The sequence below is a fragment of the Symphalangus syndactylus genome, chromosome 7 (genome assembly GCF_028878055.3).
Source record: "Symphalangus syndactylus isolate Jambi chromosome 7, NHGRI_mSymSyn1-v2.1_pri, whole genome shotgun sequence".
NCBI classification, from domain to species: domain Eukaryota; kingdom Metazoa; phylum Chordata; class Mammalia; order Primates; family Hylobatidae; genus Symphalangus; species Symphalangus syndactylus.
Genome location: NC_072429.2, coordinates 141,416,919 through 141,434,370, shown reverse-complemented (window position 1 = coordinate 141,434,370; position 17,452 = coordinate 141,416,919). Strand labels below are relative to the sequence as shown.

The window sequence follows — 17,452 nt, the reverse complement described above, 5'->3', positions numbered from 1 at the left end:
CCCTCTGCGGTCTGACCCAGCCGCCCGCTGTCTACGGGCCGCGACTGCCCCGGTTTTCATCCAAGCACGCATTTAAGCACAGGACTTGTTACTTGGTGAACCAGGGACTGACCTGCTCTGCAAACCCCTCCTCCTCCTCTCCACCCCCAACCTCCTCCTCCTCCTGTTCTTCCTCCTCCACCTTCTCCTCTTCCTCCTCCGCCTCCTCTTCCTCCTCCTCCTGCTTTGGAACCGAATTCCCCCACCCTTCAAGGCAGCCCTTCTGTCCGGAAGCCACCGTGTCCCTCCTTCACAGACCTGGCCCTGGAGCCGGGCCTGCCTTCCTGCCTGCTGGGGCTTGGCTTGCACAAAGTGCCCAGGAGGCCCTTCTGAGGCTGAGTCCCCAGCCCCACCCGGGGTCCTGGGCCTGCCTGGTGGAGGAGGGACTCCAGGCCTTCTGAAAAGATGAGCCCCAAGAGCTTGTGGGTGCAGCTCTGCAGCTGCAGGAGCCCCAGCTGCTGGTCTCCTTCCGAACCCACGGCTGAAAAGGCCTCACTCCTCCCTAAGTAGCTGGGACCCAGCCCCTGCCCCCGGACTTCAGGAGAAAAGCCCAAGTCAAGGGTCTTCCTATGGTCTGCCCTAGAGCCTTCATGCTGCAGTTTTACCCCATTCCCCACCCAGGAATGAGTGCGGCAAGGTGCCTTGCAGAGTGTTCAGCTCACCTCTTCCATCCCGTCCCCACTGTACCAACGGGGGCTGAGGCTAGGAGCCAGAAGGGACCTGCCCTGGTGCCCTGTGGCTGGCGCTCTCTCCAGCCTGCTATCCCCAGAGGAGCCTGGAGAGCCGCCCACACACGCAGCCCTGACCCCACACGAAAAGCCTGGGCGAGCCGCCTCTGATCAGACACCTGACTTTGAACTGTGCCTCAGCTGTGTCCTAGCTACGTGACCTTGGGAAGTTACCTATACCACCTCTTGCTTCAGTCTCCTTATCTTTAAAATGGGGGTGGGGGTGTCCAGAGGGAAGCACCCAGTCCACTCTGGACAGCGCTGAGCGGCACAGGGCCGGGCTCAGAGCATGCATGGGTCACCAGTGCCCATGTCTGATAGCCTAGAGCAGTCTCTATTGAATTGGGGATGTTGCTCAATCTCCTTCAGCAACAGCACTTCCTGAGATTGGGGCCCAGGGGAGAAGGGACATGCTGGGAGCGGCTGGACAGGGAGACCCCTGAGAATGCCCTTAGCATCTGCTTTTATCTCTTGCATCTTCTCCACTTCCTAGGGGAAGGACCTGCTCCTGTTTTACAGAGAAGGAAAACTGTGGCGGAGATCACAGACAAGGCAGAGCTGAGAGGAGGCCCGGGAGCCGGCCTCAGGCTCTGCAGGGCTGGCTCTGGGCTGTGTGACCCTCTCAAGTGCAGTGTGAGGCCAGGTTCTTGTTTCACAGGCCAGGGTTTAGAAGCATGAGGCTCATCCATCTCCAGCACCCTCCGTAAAAGGAAGCCACAGAGGCACGTGGGAGCCTGGAAGGGCCCTGCAGCACCGTCAGGCTCGGAGGATGCCTCTGTCTGTGCCAGGGGCCTCAGCCCATGTGACCTTCGCAGGCTCCAAAGGGCAGCCATCCACCACACTTACCCAGCCACTGCGATGGCGGCCAGGGACCCAGGCTGCTCTATGTCCCCAACACAGGATGGCCCAAAAGTCACAGAGCTGGGGCAGAGAGACCCTTTCACCCTCTCCCTGAGCAGAGTGCAGATCCTGATAACCGCAGAATAGAATCCAGGAGCCAGGCAGGCTTTGGGGCTATGGACAGAACAGGAAAGGGAGCGTGGGGTCCCTGGAAAGTCCTGGTGCTCCAAATGACACCCCAGATCCTACATCCTGGCCAGAGGCTTTTCCAAGGTCTCATTCAGGTGCACAAGGAACATCCCACTCACCACCTGCGTCCATCCCCCACACCCTCCAGGGCAGAAGCCACTGTCCCCATGCTGGAGAGGAACAGGTGGAGCAGTGGCCTGAGACCCACCCCGGGCACAGAGCCACTAAGCCCTGGCTGGTGGCTGTGCAGCAAGGGAGGCTCAGGTAACTCCCAGGAAACCTGCATTGGCTGAGTGTGTTTCCTGGCTTGGGATGGGTCTCAGGTTGTCTCTGACGGTCCCTTGCAGACCTGCAGTTCAAGTCAAGGTTCAGATGTAGGCCCTGGGTGGGAGGGGGCATGCAGCCAGACACATAAAAACTGGAATCCCGGCCCACTGCTGCCTTGCTGTGTGACGTTGGATAATCGCTGCCTCCCTGAGCTTCCATCTCCCACCGAGAGGGTCCATCCCCGTGCCTGGGGATGGGTGTGCGGTTGTGGTCTATGCCTGCCAGCCTTTGACCAGACACCAAGACAGCCAGCACAGTACAGGCCAGAGGGCACCCCAGGAAGAGTCCTGCAGACCGCTTTTCTCTGTGCAGCTGATACTGGGTTCCAGTCACAGCTCTGCTTCTCACAGGCCAGGCACAGCACAACCCGGGCCAGGCACAGCACAACCTCAGCCCTCTGCTCACCTGCCTGAGGGTTACTGGGAGCGCTTCGAGGGTGCAGGGAGCCGGGCTGGCTGGGGCCAGCAGCCTGGCTGGTTCCCAGCCGCACTGGCCAGTCTGCAGGGCACCAGGCCGACAGCTGCCCACTGCTGCCTGGGAGAAGGCCAGCCTGGGAGCCAGCGCCCAGCCCCCAGGGCTCCTGCTGTGGGTGCTGAGTCGTTTATCAGCCTCTGGGGGCAGGGAGAGAGATGGGCTGCTGCCTACTCTGCTGAGGGTCAGGCCATGGAGGGCCCAAGGAGGCACCTGCCCCTGGTCCAGAGAGCTGGCCGGTCAGGCTGGCAGCTCTGGAAGCAGGCAGCTCCCGGCCATTCTGTAAGGTCCTGGATCCTGGGGTGGGGTTCACAGGGACCCTGCAGGCCTGCAATGCAGGTGCCCCCCTCTCAGCCTCTCTACCTCCTCCATCCTCCTGGCTCCACGGGCCTTGGCAACACTTGTCAGGGGAACAGCCTCCCAACACGCAGCCCAGGGACAGGGACCCTTCTCCTCGCCCTTGCCTTGCACCTCCATGATAATGGCTTCTACTCTGTGCTAAGGGCTTTCTGGCAGTTTATCATTTGATTTCTGCAGGAACCCTTAGGTCAGCTTTGTAAATAAAGAAACCAAGGCTCAGAGAGGCAGCGACTGTCTAAGGTCACACAGCAAGACAGCAGTGGGCCTGGAATCCAGTTTTTATGTGTCTGGCTGCATGCCCCCTGCCCCACCCAGGGCCTACAACATCTGAACCTTGACTGAACTGCAGGTCTGCAAGGGAACGTCAGGGGCAACCTGAGACCCATCCCAAGCCGGGAAATAAACTCAGCCAATGCAGGTTTCCTGGGAGTTACCCCAGCCTCCCTTGCTGCACTAGACCTCAGTCAAGGACTGGCCTTTAGCGGGACAGATGGAGGGGTGGGCCCTGAACTGAGGCCCTTGTGTGCATCTTAGATGCATGTCGACTTAGGCAAGGTGGCAAAACCTCAGACCTCCCTATTTCAACAAAATCTCTGGGACGCATCCTCTTGTACCAGATCCTGACTTAGAACATCTGGAAGTTCCCCCGAAAGTCTGACTGAAATCCTTCCTGCTGCAGGGGACACCTGTTCCCATCTCTGCAAACAGGCAAGTCATTCCCTCCTCGCACACAGCCACTGCTCCTGCACGTGGGAGACCATTTGCCACCTCTCTTTGAAACTTGGAATATCTGGGTCACAGAGCGAGGTCCCCTCCTGAGCCCAGGCCTGAGGAATCTGGGTCAGTTACACCTGCTCCCCACCCCCATGGGTTCAGGGCGAGAGCAGGAGCTGGGGCAGTGACGCCCCCCAGGACCAGCTGAGCAGGGGCCTGGCTGCAGCAGGTCTCCTTCCTGCCCACGAGCAGTGGGGACCTGGAGTGACCTGGGACCCTCAGACGGGAATCCCAGGGCAGGGCTGTGCCTTTCCCCCTAGATAGGGCCCCATGACAGGTCCAGCCACTGCCCACTCCTCTGCGGACCACCAGTGACCGCCACCATTGGGACTCTTCCCACTCGGCTCCTGCCAAGGTCGCCAAGGACCTCCATACCAAGAAACCCAAGGGACAAGTTCTGGTTCTGTTTACTCCACCTCGGGGTCGCCCAGGTGCTCAGTCAGCACACTGCTCGCACATGTGGCCCCAGGGCCACATTCTGGTGCATGACAGTCCCACAGGCGCCCACAGCCACACACTAAAGTAGGGCGCACAGCCAGGATGCCTGTGCGTGAATGAATGGGGAGGGCATGGCCAGCCCGCCATTGCTCACCTGGAGCCTTGGGTCCCCCTTCACCTCCCCCACCTCCCTGCAGCTGCCCACCAGCTAATCCCACCAGCCTTTATCTGAAAATGCATGGAGAGCCCCACAGTGCCCACCCTCCACAGCCACCACCCGTGCCCCTGGCTACTGTGGCCGCCGCCCCTTGCCCTCTTTCGTCTGGCCTCCCAGGGCTCCGGTCATTTGAAATATGTCAGGCCACATGGCCCTCAGCTTAGAGCCCTCCAGCGGTTCCCTCTTCACTCAGAGCAAGGGCCACAGTGCTCCCAGGGCCCACAGGGACTGGCCCCAACCTCCCTCACCCAACCTCCCAACTCTCCCCTCTGCCACAGTCCCGTCAGTAACCACGGCTCCCAGCAGACCCCTCCAAACCCAGTAATGGCAGCAGCTCCCAGGCAGCTCCCAACTCAGTGTGGATCCCCACCTCACGTTGCCCTCAGCCCCAGTGCAGGGCCACAACCTTGTCCCCATCTCCCAGGGGAGGGCAGCTCAGAGAAGGCCTCCCCAGCTGGCTAGTAGGGAAGGACTGGGCCCAGCCCTGCTTGGGCAGCCCCCACAGGCACCTCCACTGAGCCCAGGGCAGGTAGGAGACCTTGGGGGAGCCCACCATGGCTCCTGTGCTCTTGGGGCCCCTGCCCTGCACCCCCAGCAAGCGCCTAGACGATGCTTGTCCAGCCCGGCAGGGGGTCCAGCAGCCAGCTCTATTCTCACCCTCGGAGCTCAGCTTCCTCCTGTGAAATGTGCCCAGATCCTCACCCCGCACCTGTCCATGGGATGGCAGAGGCACAGTGCCCGCACAGGGCCTACTCATTCATGGGACACAAGGGGACAGTGATGGGGAGGGCGCACTAAGAGCCCACCCACCCACCCACCCATCAAGCCAGAGCCTTCACTGCATTCACGATGCCTCCTGCCGGCCCACGAAGCAGGTGCTATTATAGGACTGTGCGCTGTCGGGGTCCCCTTGGATTTGATGGGCTAATTCACACTCTAATGTGAATGACTCACAGGGTGTCCTCCCACATAACAGAAAGAAGCCAGGAGTGGGCACAGCACACCGCAGTGGGGGAGTTCAGGCGCTAGGCAGGGAGTGGAAATGGTGTCTCTGCAGGCAGGGGTTTCGGCTTCTAGGCCTGGCCTCCCCAGTGTCCCTTAAACCAACACTCGGCTGGATCACACCTGGGTACAAGCCCCTTAGTCATGCTTCATCCATTGGAGTGCCTGGCTCCCACCTCTGCCCATTGATTTCTTGGCCATAGATCAAGACTGGCATCGTGTCCTCCTCCAGGAAGTCTACCTGGATAACCAGACTTCCCCCCTGCCCTTCCATGGGCTCCTGGGCATTGCTCCTGACCCTTAGCCAGACCCTTCCCCACTGCTGTGCTGCGCTCCCCTCCCTGTGTTCTGCCTCACCCAGCAGCCATAGCCCCCCGCGACCATCCCAGAGGGGCCTCCCTTGGCCCTGGTGGCCCTGCCTCTGGTGGCCCTGCCTGCATAAGCCAGCCCAGCAGGTAACCCAGCAAGCACACACCTCTGCCGCCTCCAGGCCTTGGTCCTCGTGGTCCCCTGGCCACAGGCCCCACGTCCTACACGATTACCCTCTCCCTCCAGGGCTCCTTGAGCCACTGCCTCCCCTAAGAAGCCTCCTTGACTCCTGCTCCATGCCCAGCCCCTGTCTGGCTGCCAGTCTGTGAGGATCTCCAGGGCAGGCCTGGGTCAACTCTAGCCCCTCCAAGCTCAGGGCCTGGGGGCAATTGCCTGGGGTCCCGAGGGGATCCTGGTCGCTGTGACCCATCGACCTTCGCATTTGAACACCTGCCTGACCTGGGTCTTACTGAGCCCAGCTTGCCGGATGACGCTGGAGCCTGCTCAGGCCTGGCGCCCTGTCTATGGGGCTGGCTCCTGGGCTTCTCCCGGAGCTGCCCATGTCTGAGCCTCCCTCAACACCGACAGGTCCACAACCAGGGCCTCCAGGGCTTCTCACGATGCAAGATGCCAATCTCCTAGCTCCCATCCGGCGCCGCCACACTGAGTCAGGGCTCCTGGCCACGGGCTACCCCTGAGCTGGAAACCCAGCCCTCCCCAGGGTCAAGCAGCTCTTCTCCTGACCTACTTATCCACCTGAGCAGAGGCACAGAGGCCCCAGGCTGTCTGCCAGGCAGAATGGGGCTCCTGAAGAGGGCAGGGTGCTGGCTGCCCAGCCTGGCAGAGAAGTGACCTGGAGCAGGAGGGCTGGGGTCCTGCAGGGCTGCTCAGCATGCTGCCCCTCCCCAGCAGGAGGCTGGCATTCAGAAGCCTGCCCTGAGCCCTCTCCCCTCTGCAGACTCGCACCTGCTGCACCTGCAGCCCTGCTCTGCCTGGCCTGTCACCTACCCCTGCCGGTGGGGGGCCACTGCCCAGACCTCACACCTTTTTACACTCCAGCCATTGATACCCAGTGGGAAGGTCAAAGGGTCAGCACAGTCTCTCACCAAGTGCTTCCCTGGCCTGGCCTGTGCCAGGCCCTGTACTAGGCACTGGACACCCCCACGAGCTCTGCCCTGGCTCTAGCAGATCCGAAACGTTCCCCCCATTACAGCCAGCCCAGCCTCATCTCCTCCCAGACCGCCATGACCTCGGAAGCGCTCCCTTAGCTCTCCCGCCATTTCCTCACCCACCTGGCCTGCTATCTGCATGGCTGCTGGGCTCTGGCTCCTTAACTGTGTCATGGGGGGGTCTCACTTCCCTCGTGGGGCTTGAGCTGCAAATTCACCTAAGAGCTGGGCCTACCACCACCACCACTTGTCACCACAGCCTCCACCCTCATAGCTACCACTGAGGCCAATCACTATCAACACCATCTACAATACAACCAGGACCACCACTGTCACCATCGCCACCACCACCCCCCATGTGTTATCAACAACATCATTACCACCAGGTCTCACCACCACTACCAACAATACCATCAGCCACATCACACCACAATCATTACCTCAAGATACGATCATCAGCATCATGCCATCAACAATACTGTCACTACCACCACCAGCAGCAACACCCACTCTGTCATCACCAATAACACAACCACTGCTAGCACACCTTCACCACCATCGATGACACCATCGACATCATAAAAACCACTCTTTCTGCCACCATATCACAACCACCACCACTACCAACCCCATCATCAGCACCAAAACCATACACTACCAACAATGCGGTCCTCACTACCACTAGCCCCAGCATCACCATCACCACCATCACCATCCCCATCTTCACTACAACCACCACCCCATCATCAAAACCACACAACCATCAGTACCACCACCCTATCATCACCACCACCACCATCTCTGCCTCCATCCTCAAAGCCACACAACCATCACTAACACCACCCCACCATCACCACTGTCATCAAAACCACACAATCATTACCACCACCCCGTCATCACTACCACCACCACCACCACCACCATCACCACCACCACCTCACCTTCATCATCAAAACTACACAACCATTACTACCACCACCCCATCATCACCACCACCACCCCACCTCCATCATCAAAACCACACAGCCATCAATACCACCACCTCCATCATCACCATCACCGCCACCAGCATCACCACCACCACCCCACCTCCGTCATCAAAATCACACAACATTACTACCACAACCCCATAATCACCACCACCCCGACCACCATCACCATCACCACCACCACCATCATCCTCACCATCACCACCACCACTGTCATCAAAACCACACAACCATCACTACCACCACCCCACCATCACCACCACCATCCCATCATCACCACCACCATCCCATCATCACCACCACCACCCTACCTCCATCATCAAAACCACACAACCATCACTACCACCATCCCATCATCACCACCACCATCCCATCGTCACCACCACCATCCCATCATCATCACCACCATCCCATCATCACCACCACCACCCCATCATCACCACCACCACCCCATCATCACCACTACCACCCCACCATCACCACCACCATCCCATCATCACCACCACCATCCCACCATCACCACCACCACCCCACCATCACCACCACCACCCACCTCCATCATCAAAACCACACAGCCATCACTACCACCACCCCACCATCACCATCAGTGCCACCACCACCACCACCACCACTGCATCACTCTCACCATCACCACCACCACCACCACCACCACCGCATCGCCCTCACCATCACCACCACCACCCCACCTCCATCATCAAAACCACACAAACATCAATACCACCACCCCATCATCACCACCACCACCACCATCAAAACTACACAACCATTACTACCGCCACCATCACTATGACCACGACCACCACCACTGTCATCATCAAAACCATAGTGATGATTGCATTGCTGCCATCACCTCCATCATCACTACCACCACCACCACTGCCATTGACAGCACAGTCATTACCACCACTGTCACCACAACCGTCACCTTTACTGTCCCTTCACAGTCATCACAATGACCACCAGTCACCCATGGTCACCAGCATCCCCTCCACTATGAGCACATCATCATTCTCGTCTCCAGCGCTGCCATCGCCTCATCAGAACCAGCTCCATCACCGTCCCTGGAACTGACACTAGCCTGGTCACAGTCACCAGCATTTGACAACAAGCGTTTATCCCATGCTCACCATGCCCAAGGTGCAGTGCAAGCAGAACCAGGCTGGCAGGAGGGACGGCCACCACCATCACCAGCAGCAGGGCATCCACGCCATCAGCACTGCCTGTCACACCCAACACCCCTGCCTTCCAGAAATCTCTAGGCTGACCCCGCTCCCTGCAGTCATCTCTGGTGACCTCCAGATTGTTCCACCATCCCCCTGCTTCCAGGCATCTCTGCACCAAGGGCAAGGTCAGAGAATGGACACTCACGGCCACTCTGCCCTCCCTGCTCACGTGGAAGTCCTTCTCTTTGTCTGCCTCATATCCTGCCTTCCCACATCCTTCAGAACAGTCAGTCACCACCCTCCCTCTCTGGCCTCAGGGTAACACTGAGGGGCCTGGGAAGGTGGGGCTTTGATGGAGCCTCTTCTGCTGCCTTAAATGAGCCATTGTGCTCCTGGGTGGAGGGACACGGGTGCTGAGCGGAAGAGGCTCACGGCCTTCCAGGCCCATCCCCGTGGCCCGGACCCCTGCAGCCACCCCTCCACCTGCCCTCGCCCCCACGAGGCATGGCTGAGAGGAGCTTCCACAGTGGAGGAGGGCACGGTGATGGAGGAGCGGGGTGGGGGGCGGTGGAGGAGCGGGGTGGGGGGCGGTGGAGGAGCGGGGTGGGGGGCGGTGGAGGAGTGGGGTGGGGGGGTGGAGGAGTGGGGTGGGGGGTGGTGGAGGAGTGGGGTGGGGGGCGGTGGAGGGGTGGGGTGGGGGGCGGTGGAGGAGTGGGGTGGGGGGGTGGAGGAGTGGGGTGGGGGTGGTGGAGGAGTGGGGTGGGGGTGGTGGAGGAGTGGGGTGGGGGTGGTGGAGGAGCAGTGTGGGGGGTGGTGGAGGAGTGGGGTGGGGGGTGGTGGAGGAGTGGGGTGGGGGGTGGTGGAGGATGGCGTGGGGGGTGGTGAAGGAGTGGGGTGGGGGGTGGTGGAGGAGCGGCACGGGGGTCGGTGGAGGAGTGGCGCCGGGAGGGGGCCGAACGCAAATGTCCAGCCTGCCTGCCCCGATCCCAGGCAGCGCGGGACGGGAGCCACGGGACTGGCGTCTTGCATTGTGAGGAATATGAGAAGCCCTGCGGGCCCCAGTCACAGACATGTCGGTGCTGAGGGAGGCTCAGACATGGCCCAGGAGCCAGCCCCACAGGCAGGGCACCAGGCCTAGGGCTGGCTGAGATGGCTGCCGGGGGCCATCTAGGTGCAAAGGAGCCAGGTGGGCATTGAGGGGTTGCTCCACCTGGGCACAAACCCATAAGCCTGCTGTGACCCCATTCTGAGTGCCGGCTTCTGGTCCAGGTCTGGGCCTGTCTGGCTCTTCCAAGCTCCTGGCAGAAGGCCTGGCACTGAGCAGGCACCCAGGAAGTGGTGGCCCTCTCCTTGCACGCCCCTGCCTCCCACAGCTATTCCAGCTCTGCTCACCTTCAGGGCCAGAGAGCTCACCCTGTCTGCTTCTAAAAGGCAGCACGAGGATGCAGGCAAGGGGCCTCCGGAGGCCCAGGGCATGAGCAGCCCCACCCACCCCAGCCGCTCCCAACCCCACCTCTCGCAGACACCTCCCAGGCAGCGCTCCCACGGCAACGTTCGGCCTCTGGGCCTTTGAGGCGCCTGGGGCCTGGCATGGACTCCAGCTCCCTCTTCATAGCCGGTACACGCTCCCTTCCTCTAGGAAGCCCACTCCCAGAACTGGCCCCGCATCCCAGCACGTGGATGGCCGTACCCCAAGTCTCTGGCCCCCAAGGGTGGCGCTCTGTTGAGCAGCTGCCTGCCGTCCTCTCAGAAGCCGTCCTGGACTTGGAGGGTAGGACGGTGCCCACCTGCTGAGCAGCCCGACTCCCCTTCTGTAACACTCACAGCAGCCTGGCTTTACAGACATGGAAGCCAAGACTAGAGGAGGAGGAAGTCACTCACGGCCACCCCGCCAGTGAGAAACAGGGCCGGGGCTGGAGAAAGTCACCCATGGCCACCCCGCCAGTGAGGAACAGGGCCAGGGCTGGAGCCCTGCCCCTCCCAACTGCCAAGCTACCCTGTGTGTGTATGCCAGTGAGGGGCCTGCCTGGAGTGGGCATTCCCAGCCCACGGGCTCCCCCACTTGGCACAGCTAGGGTGGGTGGGGAATGGATGGCACTGCCCAGCAGGAACAGGGTGAGCAAAGGCCTAGCAGCCTGTGGCTGGGGTAGGCCTGGGAGTCACAGCCAAGCTCCTAAGAGAGGGAGACGGAGGCTGGGGCCCCGGGGAGGCAGTGGCACAGAGGTCTGGCAGGCAGACTAGCGGGTCTGTTATGCCCACCGGTCCCCTCCTCCACTGCTAAAGCCCCTCCCAGCCATGCCTCATGGGGGCTGTCACAGGCCATGCATCTGGCAGACTTTCTATAGAAGAAAAAGAATGGAGGCAGGAGGGGTAGTGTGGGCAGGGGAGGGGTGGGCAGGAGGCCGGTGTGCGGGGAGTGGTAGGCAGGGGAGGTGCAGCGGCCCTGGGCCCTTGCTGGTGGCTGGTGGTCTCGTTGCCCAGGAAGCTCCCTGGACTGGGAGGAGGGTGGAGACTCTCACTATAGTGGCCCCTCATCTCCTGTCCCATTACACAGTTGAGGAAACTGAGGCCTGGGTGTGCACAGCCAGTGTGGCCAGATCCACGAATTCTGTGCTTGAGGGAGGGGCTGCCCTGGCTGCCAACCCCAACTGTAAGACTTGCACGCCCCCAGCCCTCAGAACACAGGGGTCCAAGCAGGCACCCGGGGCAACTCACAGCTGTGTCCTGGGCAGCCTGAGTACGTGAGCCAATGAATGTGGAAGCCCCCAGCCCCAGAGAGGGGGTGACCCTGTTAACACGGGGCACACTTGGACTCCCTGAACAAACGCCTCCTGAGGGCTGCTGTGTGCCTGGAGCCACGGCAGAGACCCAGGCCCTGCCCTCAGGGGCTCCTGCATTGCTGGGGTAGGGCAGACAGAACACACACACAGATCCAAGGATTCGCTGCAGATCCGAGCCGCTGCCAGGAAGAAAGAGACGGGGTGGGGTGGGGGCAGGGCAGTGGGCAGAGAGGCCTGGAGCACGTGGAGAAGAGGGCACCGGGCAGGGACAGATGGGGTCCCAGAGTTCCCAAGCAGGCCTTGTGGGGGAGTAAGAGGGCCTGGGGAAGGGCAGCTGAGAGGCCCCTGGGCCAGGCAGAAGAGCTGGGTCCATTCCCAGATGCAGAGACCTTGGGCAGGCCCGAGGGTCCGTCCTGGACTGGGAGGAGGCTGGCCCACTCCAAGTTCAGGCCATGGGGGCTTGCCCGCAGCTGTGACCTTATGACCTGGTCCATTCCCTCCAGCTCTGAAAGCTGCCACGAGCCCCTGCATGGGCGAGGACCCTGCGCCCAGAGAGAACAGGCCCACACAGGCCTCTGCCAGCCCCTGCTGCCCCTACCCAAGGACCAAGCAAGAGGACATTCAGAGAAAGGGGTACCCGGGAAGGGGCTGGTGCCAGGCCCAAGCTGCTGCAGGGGCAGAAGCTAGGCCAGGGTGGGCTCAGCTTCGAGAGCAGCACTCCACCCCTCCCCCGTCCCCCAGGCCCCACCCAAGCTGGGAGAGGCTCATCCTCCTCCTCCCTCCTCGCTCATGGTGCAGATACAGAGGCTCTTCCCAGGCCACCAAAGAAGCCTCTGTGTTGGGTGCGTCCCCTCCCCCTGCACCCCTCCCCCAGCCTCCTCTGCCCCCATCAGGAACCGGCCGGCGTGGGAGAGACTGAGCTGGGAACCGGCTGCTGACAGCGACCCGGGGACCCTGCCAAGTCTTCCTTCCGCTCCCCCCCCCACCTTGGCCTGCCCCCTCACTGCCCTCTCCAAGGAAACCAGGAAAGGGGTGGGTGAGGGAGAAGCTCTTAAAGGGACTAGGATGCTGGCTTGGGCAGGGGTCCCAGGGAGGGACCAGGGTCTGGGTCCCAAGCCAGGACAGCTGAACCTGACGGGGGCCCCACAGGAGGCAGGGCTGGAGGCCCGCGCAGGCCAGATGGGAACAACCCATGAGGTGGCCCTGGATCTGCTAGTGAGCACTCTGGGCCTCAGTCTCCTCAGCTGTAAAATCGGTTAGTAAAGACGTGTGAGCTGAGAAAGCCTGTGTGCACTGAGTGAGGCAGCTCTCATGGTGCCTGGCCTGAGGCTGGGCTTCAGGAAAGGAGTCCAGCAAATGTCCCTCTCACATGTCCTCCTTCCACACACGCCTGCCAGGAGGGGACCATGTCCGGCAGAATAAGGGTTCTGAGAGCCCGCAAAGTAGGGAAACTCCCAACCCAGCTGGACAGGAGTCTCCTGCAGGACTTCTCAGGTCATGATGGTCAATACACACCTGGGAGCACACGGAGCGCTGCCCTTCCTAAAGCCATGAGGATGCGCTGGCTTCTAGCAGAACACCCCATAAACGCTAGGGTAGCATGGCAAGGGCTTCAGGTCTGTGGCCCGGCTTGTACTAACATCCCCGCTCTGGGACTCCACTGAACCACGTTTCGAGTAAAGATAGAGTGCGTGATCTCTCAGGATCTTGCTAGCTCTGACTTTTATACTCGGTAAAACTCTGGGTTATTTACATTTTTTAGAGGAGTTTTAAAAGACCGAAAGATATTTGCAACTCTTACGTGGGAAACACCCAGGGAGCTGTCCTTTCAGGACCACAGAACCTAACTCCCAATGTGTGCTACTGGCCTCCATCAACTTCCTGTCACCTACCAGCCCATCCTTTTCTCCACCCATCATTCACTCATCCACTCATGTATCTAGCTACCCACCCAGCCATCCATACCTCCATTCACACATCCAGTCACCCACACACCTATCCACCCACCTATTCACCCATCTATCCATCTACACATCCAGCCAGCCACCCACCCATCCATACCTCCATCTGCACATCCAGCCACCCACACACCCATCTACCCACCCATCTATTCACCCATCCACCCATCTACCATCTATACATCCAGCCAGCCACCCACCCATCCATCCATCCATACCTCCATCCACACATTCAGTCATTCACGCACCCATCCACCCACCCACCCACACACCTATTCACCCATCCACCCATCTACCATCTATACATCCAGCCAGCCACCCACCCATCCATCCATACCTTTATCCACACATCCAGTCATTCACGCACCCACCCACCCATCCACCCATTCACCTATTCACTCATCCATCTATCTACCATTTACACATCCATCCAGCCACTCACATATCCACCCACCCATCCACCCACCCACCTATCCATCCATCCACTCACCCACCCATTCATCCCATTCACCTATCCATCCATCCACCCACCCACCCACTCATGCACTCATCCACCCATCCATCTACTCATCCATCCATCCATCATCCACTTCTCCCCAATATATGTCCAAGTCCTAACCCCCAGAACCTACGAATATGATTTTATTTGGAAACATGGTTTTTGTAGATGTAATTGAGTTAGGGATCTTGACTGATTCCACACTGGGTTTGGCGGAGGCGGCATAGATCTATGATTGGGGTCCTTACAAGAAGAGGAAAGTACAGAGATACACAAAGCAGAAGGCCAGGAAAAGACAGCAGCAGAGACTGGAGTGACGCCGCCACAAGCCAAGGAACAGCAAGGATTTCCTAGAGCCACCAGGAGCTGGAAGAGGCAAGGAAGGACTCTTTCCTAGAGCCTTCGGAAGGAGCATGGCCCTACTAACACTTTGATGTCAAAATTCTGGCCTCCAGAACTGGGAGATAATAGATATCTGTTGTTTTAAACCACCCAGTTTGTGGTAATTTTGGCAGTTTGTTAGGGCAGCCCTAGGAAACTGATTCTCTATCCCTCCAGCCACCTTCCATCTTCTCTCCTTCTCTCAGTCACCCATCCATCCACCCCTATCTCTAGCCTTCCATGCATGCTCTCATCCACAGTCCGCCCACCCACCCTTTCCCATGCCAGCTATCACTGGTCACTCACCCAGCCATGCGACTGTTCTTCCGCTGCCTCCCCATCCCCCAGCAACTCACAGCTGCACCCTGGGTGCGTCCCTCTGGCAAACAGCCGGCTCCCACAGATTATCCACACCCCCGCTTGTCCACACTGCCTACCAAGAACCCCCTCAGACATCCATTTCTGCATTCAGCCACGTAATCACTGCCTTGCTCATAAACCACTGTTGATTCTCACTGGGTCAGGGCTCAATTCTAGGGATACAGACATGACTTTGACATAACTGCCACTGTCCCCCCAACCCCACTCCAGTAGAGACACCTGTGGTCAAGGAACTATACAAGGATGGGCTACGGTAGGGGCAGTGTCTATGGCTTGGAACACATGGGAACTCTGCAACCCCCACCCCCCGCTCTGCTCCCCATTTCCCTCCCTAGCATCCCCAGTCCCCAGGCCCTCAGCACCACAAGCCAGGCTGGTGCAGGGGTGTGGCGGAGCAGGAGGACCTGAGCCATGCTGCCAGGCCAGCATTCAGGACTGGATGACCCAGGGAGTTTGGGCCTGGGAGGTTGGGGTTTGGTAATAGATCTGGTGGCGGGGGTGCAGGGACACCAGGTGCTCTTAGGGCTCAGGGTTTACAGAGCATGAGCAGACATCATGGGCTTGATGTGGAGCCCATGGGTGCAAGTGTGTCCGCACAACCGGGGTGAGGCAGGCAGGTGACCTGCATTGCAGTGGAAGCCTGTAAGTCTTTCTAGGCTGAGCAGGTCACATGGTCAATTGCTGTATGTGGCTGGAAGAGGAGGTGTCCCTACAAGCATGTGACACACACAAGTCATTCCAGCTAAGACACCAGAGCAACACTCAGCCTGTGACCAGAATCAGGGCCCAGTGTATGACCAAGGTCAAGACTATGTGTGGCTAAGATCTGGGCTCAATGTATGAACTGGTCCAGGGCTCAGCCTGTGACCAGGATCAGGGCTTAGTATGTGACTAGGATGAGGGCTCCACATATGATCAGGATGAGTATGTGACTAGGATCAGGGCTCAGCCTGTGACCAGGATCAGGGCTCAGTGAGTGAGTAGGATCAGAACTCAGTGTGTGAACAGGGTAAAAACACAGTTTGAGTTTGGGATCTGGGCTCCATCTGTGACTAGTTCAGTTATGAATAACAATTACGGCTCTAAGAGTTCACTACTTCTCAGCTAATGGTGACTGATGGCTCTCACTCCCCTCCCGCTACAAACCACTGCACTCCTCACACACAGAACCCCTCCCCAGACGCATGAGACTGTTTCTCATCCAAATGCACACCGACACAGGCCCACACCGGCTTGGACCCGGTCCCTTGGTGCCCTGGTGGAAACAGACTTGGGCCCCGGCCCGTGGTCTCCACTTCAGATCAACTGGGAAACTCAGCTCCCCGGAGACAGTTCACAGGGCGAGGAGTGGCCTCTGCAGCAGTCGAGGGAGGTGCCATCCAACTCGGAGCGGAGGGGAGGCGAGGGGCAGAAGGAAGGGGACCTAGGTTAGCCCCAGTCCCTCCCCACCAGCCACGGCCGGCCCGCTAGGGCTCCAGGCTGCCCAGTTCCAGAGCCGACGGCCTCGATCACTGTGCTGTGCTTTCAGCGAGACTGCAGGAGTCTCAGGCCCTCAGCTCCTCACAGGCAGCAGGTGTGCAGCGTGGCCTGGCTCCCGGGCAGGGTCAAGGACCCAAGAGGCAACTCGGGCACAATGCTGCCAGGCACTGCGTGGGCCACACCGGCACCTGCCTCCTGTCCTCCTGTCCTGAAGTCCTGCACCCAGGCACCAGGACCTTAGCACTCAGTGCATCCAGCCCGTGACGGGGTCGGGGGAGCAGCCGGTGTGACTGGCGGGTCCTGGGCCTTCCCCACACCTGTGACTTTTAGGGTCGACGGAGGCCACGCGGACGCCAAACACCCTGAGGACTTGACGGCCGTCCTGCTGTCCCCGCCCCTGCCTAAAAGCAGGCAGACGCTGGCCATAGGGTCAGGAAGCCAAGGCTCCCAGGGCACAGGCTCTGCCCAAGGCCACACGGCATGTCCTCTTCGGCCGCAGTCTGGGTCCCTGGGGCAGTGTCCTTATCCCGGCTCACTGGACAGGCCCCTCACAGCCTGCTGCCCTGGAGGACAGAGGGGATGCTTTCCTTTCTAAAAAGCGATTTACTCTGAAGGCCCCCCAGGGGCCCACACCCTCCATCTGGTAAGACTGCCTGGGGACCCATCCCCAGGGAGCAATCGGAAGTGCGGGTGGGGCTGTCCTGGCAAGGTCGCTGGTCACGTTGGCATTTATGTTGGTAGAGAGGGAAGGCTCCTGAAGGCCACCAGCAGGGGCTGGTTGAGTGAACCAGGGTGCAGCCCCCTGAGAGCTGCCGCAGCCGGCGAGCAGCCCGGATGGAGGGTTTCTGCACTGTGGGGAGGGGCCTGTGCTGGTGGAAGTGCTAGGGCTGTGGGGGTGAGAGGCCCAGCTGCAGCCCCCGCACTGCCACCCCCTGAAA

General features: G+C 60.1%; 1 protein-coding gene across 6 annotated transcripts in view; it reads right to left on the bottom strand.

The window, feature by feature from the left end:
- The window catches only part of ADGRB1 (adhesion G protein-coupled receptor B1), a 98,219-nt gene that overhangs the window by 37,740 nt on the left and 43,027 nt on the right, over positions 1 to 17,452 (bottom strand). The gene's annotated exons all lie outside the window — the stretch shown is intronic.